A 12,045-nucleotide genomic window follows, 5' to 3' on the forward strand; every position below is an offset into this window, starting at 1 on the left:
AACATTTCCAGTGGCTGTACTAGGGACAAGAGAGGTCTGGAGGGTCTTGCATCAGCAATTACATTCTCTAGCCTAAAAATAATTTGGGTTATTTCTGTTATTTCTACAGTTAGTCATGCAGCTCCACTGTCTACAGAGCTAGAAAGTTTAATCCTACACAGTGCCCAAAAGAAGAAAGTAGAAATATTTGTCAAATAGTACTAAAAACGCACTCAGTACTCAGTGAATACTTTTGAAGGAGATAGGGTCTAGAATGCTTTTTTCCACAGCTGCAGTGGGTTAGAAGGACCTTCATGTTAAATCACGTTTGTGCACATTAATACTACCATGGGGTACAGTGCGTTGTTTCCATATACAATTTGAAATACTTTCATCCAGTTGGCCAACATAGCCTTCACGTCTTTCTCATAGTTGTTGTGTTAAGACATTTATAATCCACATTTAGAAAGATTCACATGTACCCTTATAAGATAAATCATAGGCATGATCCCTGCAATCCCCCTCCCTTCACTCATCCTCCTCCCCTCCCCTCCTCTCCCCTCCCCTCCTCTCCCCTCCCCTCCCCTCTCTCTCCCCTTTCCCCATATTCTTGGACAAAATTTGGGTTATAGCTTTCCTATGATGGCTAACAGTTAGTTTCATAATAGGGTTGAGTATATTGGATACTTTTTCTTCCATTCTTAAAATTCTTTGCTAAGAAGAATATTTTCCAGCTGGGACTTCGCATTTCTGCTGCTCAGCACTCCAGATCTGCTGGGAATCAGAGTTGTGTCAGGAGACACTTAGCAGACATGAGATCCCTGACACAGGGCATTTGCCATCCCAGGGGCAGTGAAGCCAGTGGCCTCCCCTTCCCTTAGTGGGACACATTTCTGGACTGGTATCCTGTGAGAGACAGTCCCTCCAGAGGGTTCTGCCATCTGTTTCTGAATCTACTACACTTATCTCAGGGCTGGCATGTCCAGGAGCTGAGCAGAGGATCTTGCTGGTGAAGTCCCAGTGCTGTAGGGGATGTGAGCAGAGAATTAATATAGTATTTCTCAGCCTAATGCATCCTGTTAGTGAAGCAGAGTAATGGTGGTCATGCACCCCAGGAAAAGTGGGAAAGCCTCCTGTGACTGCGGGAGATCCTGGGGTGGGGAGGGACGAATCCTGGTCTGATGGGGCTTCCTGACCCTGTTCCCTGAATTACAGTACTCATTTTACCTGGGTAGGCACTGTGGTAGTGCTCCTGTTTGAACTTGTATTTGACAAAGGGTATCAAGGCAGGCCCTTTTCAGCAGGCTGTGCATAGTCAGTCCCACTTTGATGCTGGTTTTGGAGGAAAGGCTATGCCAGGACAGTTATACTGAGCTTGAATGTACATGGTGGCCTCTGGTGGCAATCACAATGCAAGCTTACATTCATATAGCATTCACCAAGTTCCTAGTACTGAGAGTTCTGTGGTCATCTCATGTAAATCTTCACACCTACAGTGTGGCAGTACCGAGGACCACACAGGTTAAGTAGCTTCTTAGTTAACTGCTATTTACATGGTAGAGCCCTCCTTTGAGCCTATGCTTCCTGACTTCAAATCTGTATACTTAATTGTTATTCTGTATGAAACGACTTGAATCTGATTCCTGTTCTAGGTTATAAATTCTAGAGAGCTTCCTCTGAGAAGCCGCCTACCCCTTCTTCTTTAGAGTACCTAAAAGTTTTTGTCATATCATTAGCACTCAATAAATATTTTTAATGTACATGAGAAAGGTGAAGACAGATTACTTAAAATAATAGATAATACTAGGATATTCTGATTACATTTTTTGTAAAGCCTATGAAGATTCTGTGCTTTTTGCTATAAATGTTGATAGAAGGACTGGATCTGTTAGTGGCTCATACACAGCAACTAATCAAGGCTCAAAGCCTCTAATAAGATACACATGTTATCCTATCATAATTATCAGTAACGGAAGAATTAATTGTTGGCGGCTATGGATATTGCACTGAACATTAGATCATTCCCTTCATGAGAGATTAGAGAGGAGGACATTTAAACTATTAATTTTGATACAGTATGATATGCTGTAAGGTTTGTGCAGGGGTCAGGCCACAAAACCTGTGGAGGAGGAGGAGGTGGTTGGTTAGGAAAATCAACCCGTTTGGATATAAAATTAGGAGTTTCCGGTCGTGGAGGGTGAAGGCAGGAACAGTTCATGGGAGAAAACCTGTTGGTCCATTGCACTTCCTGCCTCAAGGGTACGGCTGGGGTAAGATTCTGGAGTTTCTGTATGACCTGGCTCCCCTACAGACAGGCATTGGTTAAGTAACTCCATGAAAGCCTCTAACAGGATATGGGATGTCATTAGCTAACGAGTGGTGGCGGCAGGTGGAGGTCCTTGAGAACACACTTGGCCACCCAGTAATTTTTCTTGGGTTCTGTATATCGGATCTGCCCTTCCGTTTTGCTTTCCAGTACTTTGGCCTGGTCCTGGCCTAACTCTCACCACCTGAGCACGGCTCCCCGGCCAGCTGCCGGTGTCCCCCAAACAGTTGTAGCTAGTCCACCGCAGCAGCAGTCACGTGCAGCGCGGCCGGTCGGGAAAAGGAGGAAATGGAATTGGGTGGGGCGGGTGTGCTGGGCACGCCCCTCCCTCTTGGGGCGGCTTCTCATTGGCGAAGCCTCCCCAGCCTCCTGAGCCTTGGAATATCCACTTTGGATTGGCTAATGGGCCTGTGATGGGCGTGGCCTCCAGGGGGAGGGAGGGAACGGAAGGGAGGGCGCGCTCTCGAGAGGAGGGGTTGCCTGGTGACGCCGGGGGCGCGCTCAGGGGGTGGGGAAGCTAGCCCAGGCTGTTCAATGACAAATCCACCGAGGACTGCTGGGGTCCGGCCCCGGGAGAGGGCGGGGCGCGTTTAAGAGCTGCGGCCCGGGTGCGGACGGCTGCGGCGGCGTGGGACCTGTCCCAGGTAAGGGAGCTGCGCCGGCAGAGTCCCCGCGAGGCGGGCGGGGAGCGGGCTGGGGAAGTGGGGTGCGCCGCTTCGGCTTGGTAGCCTCCTACCTATATGTTCTCCGCGCCGGGTTGTGGCCGGGCAGCGGCGGGACACGTAGCACCCTGAGGCCAGCGGAAGGCGACGCCCGGGCTGTGGCCCGGCTCAGCCCCGGGAGGTACCCGGGGAACGCTGGAGCCTCCCAGGTCGGCCTGGGGCTGAGGAAGTGGGGGCGGTGCCCCGGCCTCTCCCTGTCGCTCCTTCTCTATTCCCACAAGTGGCTCTGTTTCCACTTCCTGAGCTTTGGGGCCTCCCGCCCAAACATGGTCCACTTCCTCAGTGCCTTAGTTGCCGCTTTGGACAGAGTAAGAGTTACAAAGTGTTGCAAAAACTTACTACGGTAGGAACTTGTACTAGTGGTGAACCGGGGCTGTGTCCCCAAAGTTTTTTGGCTTGTTTTGGATCCTGTCTTGCACAACAGCATGAAGTTGTCCCCACACCTCTTCCTTTTTGATAGGGGCTTACTGGGAAGGTGGCCTCTAAAGGGAAGCACCATGGACTTTTAACTGTTTGCCTGGAGCAGGCTGAAACACCCCTGTTCTTGTCCTGTTGCAGGGATACAATATTCTCCGTGGTCGGTCTGGTGCTGCTGGTGTGGCCCCAGAGACAGCTGCACCCAGACTGATTGTTTGAGCAGTGTCCTCTCTGTGCTCATTTTCAGGTGACTACTTGAAACGTTATCAGGTGGGTCTTCTGGGGAGAAGCTTTCGTGTTTGGTGGACTGATTGTAATAGTCGACGGAAGAGGCGTACGTTGTTCATTTGAGTTATCTGACTTGACTGCAGCAGCCCTTGTAGAAGAACAGTGAACTTTCTGCTCTGTCCTAGTTTCCTAACCTCATTTCTTCTTAGGTTTTGGGGATGGATAGTGGGCTCCAATTATCTGTAGCGACAGCATTATCTTTCAGATGTGTAAACGACCGATGTTCTAAGCAGAGCAAGAAGACTCTTGGATGGCAAAGCTCAGAACAGGTCAAGGCAGTGTTCCTTAAACTGGTGCAATAGAGCACAATATCAAAGTACCCAGAAATGGAGTGAAAAGTAGGGTTGAATATTGGAAAGAACAGGAGGGTTGGGTGAAGACCTAGGTTTGATGCTGGTTCTGAAACTTGTGGTGTGATTTTGAACATGGTTTTTCACCTCTCTGAGCTCCAGAGTCATCTGTAAATAGTGATAACAGTTATCCTGACTATTAGGATCAAATGAAATAAGGGACATTTAAGGTGTTCTTTGTGGCAGTGAGAGAAGGAAGAAGGCCAGGGATGCATATCCCTTGTGTGTGGTTTTAGTTGTATCAGCTGGTTTACTTTGTTCTGGCCACATCTGGGCCTTTCTTTCCTTTTCTGTTTACATTATTTGCCACTGAAAACAGGTACTCTTTTTAGAGATCTCAGCAAGATTTCCATATGTCTGAGAAAAAATCGTGGGCATAAATTATTAAATATCTTAGGGTTTATGGGACCTAGACACGTAAAGATAGAAAACAGGAATTAGAGCCTTACATGGGATCTGAAGAGGCGTTGGTAGAAGGCAGGTGGAGTGGAAGAGTTCTAAATTTTTGCCTTGAAAATTTGTAAGGGTCTTACCTTCTTTGAAGATGGCTTGATCTTCCATGAAAATGTTTAAACCTGAGAATTGAGATAATCCTTTGCACCACATAATCGAATTATTCCCCTTTGAATTAGTTACTAAATTCTTACCTGCTTCTCTAGTTTATGGAAGTTAGAAACATGAATTAGAGACCTTTCCTGAAAGCTAAATTTGGAGACAGTGTATTAACAACCTAGAACTACAGGGTTGGAAGAGATCTTTGTGAACTCTTGGAAAGTTTCCAGTATAACTTGTCTCAAGTTGATATACCAGAGTCCCACTTTTCGTTGGCTGCAGTTACTTCTAAACAGCCTCTGCTGTTAAAAGTACAAGACACTTGGATTTTCTATTTTTTTTTAAGTAAATACATGTTGTTGAAAAGCCTGAATGTTAGTTCCAGGAGAGCATAGTACCAGAGAAAAGGGAACTCTTCTCTGATCGCATGGTGGCGGTGGGTAAGGAGGAGGAGGGAAACTAATACTTAGTGAGCATCAGTTCTCTGGTTGGCACAGGCCCACTGATCTAGCCCATGCCAGGGGAGTGCCTGGCGTTGGAGATTTGACCATAAGCTATTTCCTTTAGCTCTTCGGTTCTTTTGGTATCTGGGAGTATAAACATTGGTGTATATGTGTGTATATTCTTAGATATTCCAAAAAGTGGAAAGACCAGTCGGCAAGAGGGTGTATGTGCTTTTGGATGGGTGAGAGTGGAAAAAAAGATGAAGAGAATGTGGAACTTGAGTATCAAAGAGGGAAAGTATTTGTGGTTACTATAGCAACTGCAAAATACAAGCCAGGTCTCAATTTCAAGTTTATGTCGCTTAAAAAAAAGGGGGGTTGCTTATAATTTTCCTGAGTGTTCTCTTGAGAATTTTTAAAAATTGACAAGTGCTAGTATTTTCATCACTGTTGCTTTTGTGAATGGTTTCTGGGTGATTTATAGATAGCACATTTTAGGTCTAGAATAGGAATTAACATAGCAAATATCTAGTTAGGCGTGATCCAAATTAAAATACTCCAAACTATGCAATGTTACTTAATACATGACATGAGTTGAAGGATGTCCGGTAGTTTGGTCCTGCCTCTGAAGTTTGTTTGCCTTTTGAATGAGTTTTCTATTGCTGTATAACAAATTTCCCCAAACTAAGCAACTTCAACCAACAGATGTTTATTATCTCACACAGTTTCTGAAGTTTAGGAATCTGGGAACAGCTTGGCTGGGTGCTTCTGGTTCAGGGTCTCTCCTGAGGTTGCAGTCATCTGAAGGCTTGACTGAGGCTGGAGCATCTGCTGCCATGATGGTGCCTCAGTTCTACACCTCTTGCACCTCTCCCTAGGACTCCTCAGAGCCTGGCAGTTAACTTTCTTCCACAGTGAGTGATCACAGACAGAGAGGGAGAAAAAATGTTAATGATCAAGATGGAAACTATAGTATCTTGGTATCTAATCTTGGAAGTGACCTACCATCACTTCTGCCCATACATAGACCAAAACTGGTACAATGTGGGAAGGGACTCCCTGAGGAGAGATTGGAGGCTGTGGCATTCTTAGAAGCTAGCTACCACAAAGGTTTGGGTCAGACATTATAGAGGAAATCTTTTTTCAGATGCATCCTAAAGTACATAGTACTATAAGAGATTAAAACATAGCTGGAGTTTTTACTAGTCTAGACATTTTTTTTTTTTAATTGAGACAGAGTCTCACTTTGTTCCTCTCAGTAGAGTACTGTGGTGTCACAGCTCACAGCAACCTCAAACTCTTGGGCTCAAGGGATTCTCTATCCTCAGCCTCCCTAGTTGCTGGGACTACAGGTGCCTGCCACAATGCCTGGTTTTTTTTTTGTTTGTTTGTTTAGCAGTCCCTAGCCCCAGGGCATGTGATCGGCACCCTAACCACTGAGAAATGGGTGCCCAGCCTAGTCTAGAAACTTTTAATATTATACTTGAAACTTTATATTCTTTCTTCTGGTTCTTCATTATCAAATGCTAGAATTAATTAGCCAAATATGCAGTAGCTGTGGAAATGAGAAATTTAAATCTTGCTAGTGCCTAAATGATACAGCCGAGTTTTTTATTTAACACTAAAACAAACTGGCAAAAAATTATTGCCAAAATGATCTTGATTAACAGCTTAAAATTAGTCATTTGTTAATCATCTTTGTGTTCTTTAAAAGAAAACTCATTAAGTAAAATAGCTGGAAAATTTTGGAGAACCTAAACCCTGTCTCCTCTTCCTGCATTATTTTGAATCTTTGGGTGGTATTTATATGCCCAACAGTTCTTCAGTTGTCTTTTGAAACCCTCTATATTTTAATTATCCACCTGAATAGAAGGGCTTTATTCTTTCAGCCTCCAGATGAATCTTTCTGACTTGTCTGCAGGTAGAAAGACGAGCTTAGGAATCCATAGCTGAAGCTTGGCTAAATGACCTGTAAATTTCCTTTCATCTTTAAAAATTCTGTGATTCTAATGTTTTTATAAAACAATGTTTTATATTCTAATGTTTGAATCAAGCATATTTATAACAAAAGATTTCATTTATCATGTGAAATTGCAACCTTAGAGAACAAAGTCTTCTGAGAATCGCTTTTGTTCATCCCAACCCAGTTGAAGGTTATTCGAGTCACCATTAGGCAGAGCTGAAAAATTAGCACAATATGCATTTCCTTTGCTTCCTTTTTCTGGCCCTTTCCCCATCCTCTGCCCTGATTTATGCACTGGTGTCTTTCTTTTCCTTTATCCTAACATTCCCATAATCCCCTCCTTCCTTCCACAGGAAGGATTAGTGGCCAGTCATTTACTGTTGATCAGCTGATCCTATTGTTAGGAATGAATTTTAGACAATGTCCTTATCTCTAGTAATACTTGCATATTAAGCCTTTTTTTTGAGACAGAGCCTTAAGCTGTCCCCTGGGTAGAGTGCTGTGGCATCACAGCTCACAGCAACCTCCAACTCCGGGTTCAAGCGAGTCTCCTGCCTCCGTCTCCCAAGTAGCTGGGACCACAGGCGCCTGCCACAACGCCTGGCTATTTTTTGGTTGCAGCCGTCATTGTTGTTTGGCGGGCCCAGGACTGGATTCGAACCCGCCACCTTAGGTGTATGTGACTGGCGCCCCAGCCACTTGAGCCACAGGTGTTGAGCCTATTAAGCCTTTTTAAAATCTCAAATTATATGTGTTCATTTAGGCAGTGCTGCCGTTTTTTAATATACTAGCCACTTTTCTCATGTGCGTTGTCATCCCCGTAGTCTGAGCCACCATGTCCCTGGCCGGCTCCACATCTGTTCTTTGCTGCTCTATTTTTCCAGTCTGTGGCCAGAATGATCTTTTCAACATGCAGGTCTAATTACATCACCCATTTGTTTAAAACACTTAAGTGACTTTCCAGTGCTTTCACTACATAGTCTGAAATCCCCACGCCTGGCCTACGGGGTCTTGAAGGACCTGGCGCTCTTAGTGTCGTCTTGTACCAGGCTCCGCCTCTTTGCCTCTTCTGCAGACAACCACAAGGTCTCCTTCAGTTTCTTGACTGTGCCTTACCCCCTGTTGCTTCAGGTCTTCAGAATGCAATGTGAGAAGAAAGGAGCATGGGAGAGGAATCCTAGTAGGAAAGCACTTGGCATATTCATAGGACTGAAATAAGGCAGAGCTGGCTAGGGAGGGTCTCATGGGTCCTGTTCAGGGGAACCTTTGACTTCTATTCCTGATGAGCCAGTAAAGAGCAGTAAGGACACTTTGATTTGTGGCTTCAGAAAATTCACCTCTACATGGAGAGGTGATTGAAGAGGGGCAATGAGGTATCAGTTAGGAAACTAGGGCTGATCAGTGGATGGTGGCTACAACTTGGATGTGGCAGAGAAGGTGGAAGAAATTGATGGATTTGAAATGTATTTTGGAAGTGAAATCAGTAGAATTGCTTGTGAATTGAGTCGGGGAGAGGCAAGGAGAGTCAGAAATGACCTCCAGGTTGCTGGCTTTGGTAATGACTTGGAGACTGCTAATAATGATTTTAGTAGCTACTACATGAGGATGGTGGAGAAGGAGCGGGCTTGAAGGGGAAAACCTCAGGAGCTGTAGTTAGGTTTGAGTCTCATGAGACAGCTGAGTGGAGAGGGGTGGCAGCAAAGGAGAGGGTCCCATTCTGAGGTCAGGGGAGCGTCAGGGCTGCCTCTGCAGATTGTGGAAGCCAAATGAAAGGCTTCAGGATGGGGTGGGACCTCCTGGAAGAGAGCAGAGGGGTAAAGTGTGAGACTGAGTCCTGAGGAGGGCTGATAGCCAGAAGCCAAGTAAAGGAGGAAGAAGGGCAGATGACCTAGAAAGAGCCACTAAGGAGTAATAAGCCCCTGAAGAATGTGCCAGGAGGGGAGTGTCAACAGGGACTCTACTGCTCTGTGCTCATTTTCAAAAGGGGAGAGGGTGAGAGGGGAGAAAGGGAAGAGTTTTTATTGGAGCTGCTATGTGGAGTTTGTTGGTAACTTTGATGAGACAGTTTGTTTTAGGTTGTGTTGGAGGAGGAAGTTAGATTGGAACATGCTCCATAAATTAATGAGGGAGGGAAATGTATGAGTACCTAGGGTGAGGTCTGTGGGTCAGGAGCATCACCTGACCTTCAGTTAGTGGTGCAGAAACTTGGGCTCCACTCCAGACCTACTGAATTAGAATTAGAATTTTAACAGGATTTTCAGGTCATTTTTACCTACGTTAAAGTTTAGGAAGTGTTGGTGTAGACCAGGTGTCCTCAAACTACGGCCTGCGGGCCACATGCAGCCCGCGTAGGACATTTATCCGGCCCTCCGGGTGTTTTTGCCGCTGCTGCCTGTCCTGCTTAGCAGCCAACTCGTCCCGGGGCCCGCAGTCTGGCCCTCCAACAGTCTGAGGGACAGTGAACTGGCCCCCTGTTTAAAAAGTTTGAGGACCCCTGCAGTGTAGACACTAGGTAATGGAACACAGAAGAGGTAGAGGCTCTTGAAAGGCTTGCTGGTGTCCCCAGGTCATGGGGGACGGGCGGGGTCCTCAAGTTGAGTGCTAGATGCAGTTCTGTGGGCATGAGAGCTGAGTAATGATGGGTGAGCGGGTCCTTGCAATTCTGGCAGTGACCCTAGGTGGTCCAGGAAGGACTCTTAGCAATGTGCTGCCCTCTGAGAGAAGGCCCTGTTCTAGCATTGTAGTTCTCAAATCTTGCCTGGGGAGGTGGCACCTTCCTTGTGTGACTCCCTCAGGCTTAATACACTGACAGAGCCAGGAAGAGAATGAACCTAACTTTCTGTTAGAGCAATTACAGGAGTTGCTGAGGCGATTTAAGATGGGGACATCCTGAAATGGTCACTGCTAATGCCTCTGAAGGCAAATGATGTGTTTTGGGGAGAAGAAAGAAGGGTGTAAACAACCTCTGTTGGTGAGAAGACGACTGCCGCACCGTTCCCAGGGGGTGAGAATGCCTTTGGTACACGGTGCCCTGAGAGACAGGCAGGGCAGAGGTCCACCCTGTTTTTCAGGTGGTGACTGGGGCCCAGGGGGTGAAGTGACTTGCCTCGTCCTGTGGGGAGCGGTGGGGGCGTGAGGACTGGAAGCGGCCCCTCTTTCCTAGTGAAGAGGCCTCCCTTCCTTCTCTTTCTTCTTGAAGGACTGGCAGCTCTTCCTTCCTTAGCCTGTGTTTGGCTCCAGTGCCAGTTTCTTTCTCAAGACTTTGTAGAATATCGGAGTGACATTCAAAAAGGAGTTAAGTGCTTACTCAGAACTTACTTTGATAGGTGTTTCGTCATTTAGTCTTTATAGCAACCCTGAGGATACAGCTCTTCTGTTTTTTTGTAGATCAGCCTAAGACCAAGAAATAACAGATTACCAGAACCGTTAGTGTCCTAATAGCAGACTTCAGACTTGAAGTCTATGTGCTTTCTCCTGTCTTGCACTATAGTTGGTATACAAGCACTTTTTGGAAATTGTGGTAACATAGACATAACTTAATTAGCGGTCCAACTGCTTTTACGCGTACAGTTGCACGGCGTTGAGTACACGTTGCTGTGCACCATCACCACCGTCATCTTAGACTGCACCTCTGTACCCATTAAACAGTAACTCCCCGTTCGTCCCCTTCCCCCTCCCTAGCCGCCACCACTCTGCATTCTAGGTAGCTCCCATCAGTGGAATTATACTCTGTTTGTCCTTCTATGTCTGTTTTATTTCGCCCAGCTTTATGTCTTCCAGGTTCATCCATGTCATAGAAAGCATCGAAACGTCTTTCCTTTTTAAGGCTGACTATTCCAGTGTGTGTGTCTGAGTGTACATACACATGCACCACGTTTTCTTTTATCTGTTTATTGACATTTGGGTTATTTTTCACCTTTCGGCTATTGTGAATAATGCTGCTATAAGCCTGAGTGTACAAATGTCTTTTCAAGTCCTTGCTGGCAATTCTGTTTTTTTTTTTTTTTCTCTTTAGACAGTATGTCACTTTGTTGCCTGGACTTGAGGGCAGTGGTGTCATCTAGCTCACTGCAACCTCAAACTCCTGGGCTCAGTGGACCTCCTCCCTTAGCCTCTTGAGTAGCTGGGTCTCCAGGCCTGGGCCACCATACCCCAGCTAATTTTTCTATTTTTAGTAGGGACAGGGTCTCACTCTTGCTCAGGCTGGTCTTCAACTCTTGGCCTCAAGCAATCCTCTTGCCTCCTAAAGTGCTAGAATTATAAGTGAGAGCTGCCACGCCAGCCAGTATAGGCGTGTATCACTCAACAGCAGATATGTTTATAGAGTGTACTACCCATGCCTAGGTGGTGTAGCCTACTACACACCTAGGCTCTGTGGTGTGACAAACCTGTATTGCGTCTTTCTTTTTTTTTTTTTTTTTTGAGACAGAGTCTTACTGTGTCACCCTTGGTAGAGTGCCATGGTGTCACAGCTCACAGCAACCTCAAACTCTAGAGCTTAAGTGATTCTCCTGCCTTAGCCTCCCAAGTAGCTGGGACTACAGGCGCCCGCCACAACACCTGGCTATTTTTGTTGCAGTTGTCATTGTTGTTTAGCTGGCCCAGGCAGGGTTCGAAACCACCACCCTTAGTGTATGTGGCTGGCACGGCAACCACTGTGCTATGGGCGCCTATAGCTTTTGCATGTTTGAATACACCCTTACTGCTATGTTGCAGTTGCCCACAGCATTCAATACAGTAACATGCAATAGGCTCTAGCACCCGTAGCTCGGTGGTTAGGGCTTGAGAGGCTTGTCTTAGCCTTCCAAGTAGCTGGGACTACAGGTACCCGCCACAATGCCCAGTTATTTTTGTTGTTGTTGTAGTGACGCCACAGCACTCTACCACGGGTGACATAGTGAGACTCTTTCTCAAAAAAAAACAGTTACAGTAAAAATATTATATAATCTGGCTCGCTGCCTATGGCTCCAGGTAGAATATCGGAGTGACATTCAAAAAGGAGTTA

General features: G+C 46.0%; 1 protein-coding gene across 1 annotated transcript in view; it reads left to right on the forward strand.

The window, feature by feature from the left end:
- Nucleotides 1-2,719: 2,719 nt before the first annotated feature.
- The window catches only part of RALB (RAS like proto-oncogene B), a 43,681-nt gene continuing 34,355 nt past the window's right edge, over nucleotides 2,720-12,045 (forward strand). The window contains exon 1 of the mRNA XM_003792640.3: nucleotides 2,720-2,949. The gene's annotated coding sequence lies outside the window, so the exon portion shown is untranslated. The remainder of the gene's footprint in view (nucleotides 2,950-12,045) is intronic.

The sequence above is a fragment of the Otolemur garnettii genome, unplaced genomic scaffold, assembly GCF_000181295.1.
Source record: "Otolemur garnettii isolate 467f Iridium unplaced genomic scaffold, OtoGar3 scaffold00059, whole genome shotgun sequence".
Classification (NCBI taxonomy): Eukaryota; Metazoa; Chordata; class Mammalia; order Primates; family Galagidae; genus Otolemur; species Otolemur garnettii.